The sequence below is a fragment of the Egretta garzetta genome, unplaced genomic scaffold (assembly GCF_000687185.1).
Source record: "Egretta garzetta isolate BGI_Z169 unplaced genomic scaffold, ASM68718v1 scaffold2, whole genome shotgun sequence".
In the NCBI taxonomy this organism is placed as follows: domain Eukaryota; kingdom Metazoa; phylum Chordata; class Aves; order Pelecaniformes; family Ardeidae; genus Egretta; species Egretta garzetta.
This window is the reverse complement of record NW_009258894.1, coordinates 4,242,834-4,243,171: the sequence shown is the minus strand read 5'-3', so window position 1 is coordinate 4,243,171 and position 338 is coordinate 4,242,834.

The following is a 338-nucleotide window of genomic DNA, read 5'->3' as shown; positions in this document are numbered from 1 at the left end:
CCCCGCTCGCTGTCGGGTGGGGAACCGGATCGGTTTGATTTAGGGACAGGTCACTTTGGGACCACCCCCCCGGTCTTCTTTTGGGGGAGGGGAGGAGGGTTTTGTTTTGTTCCTCCCTCCTCCCCTTGCGGGGCGCGTTTGGGGAGGAGGGGGGATTATTTTCGTGGTGATGTTTTTTGGGTTCGAGCCCCCCCGTGGCCTGCCCGGGGCTGAGGGAGCCGTGGGGGTGGGGGGATGCTGTCAGGTAGGAGGGAGGCGAGGGCTTGACATCAGCTGCGACACCGAGGACGGGGAAAGGCTCTGCACCCCCTTCCCCCCGCCGGGGAGGGGCTGCGGGG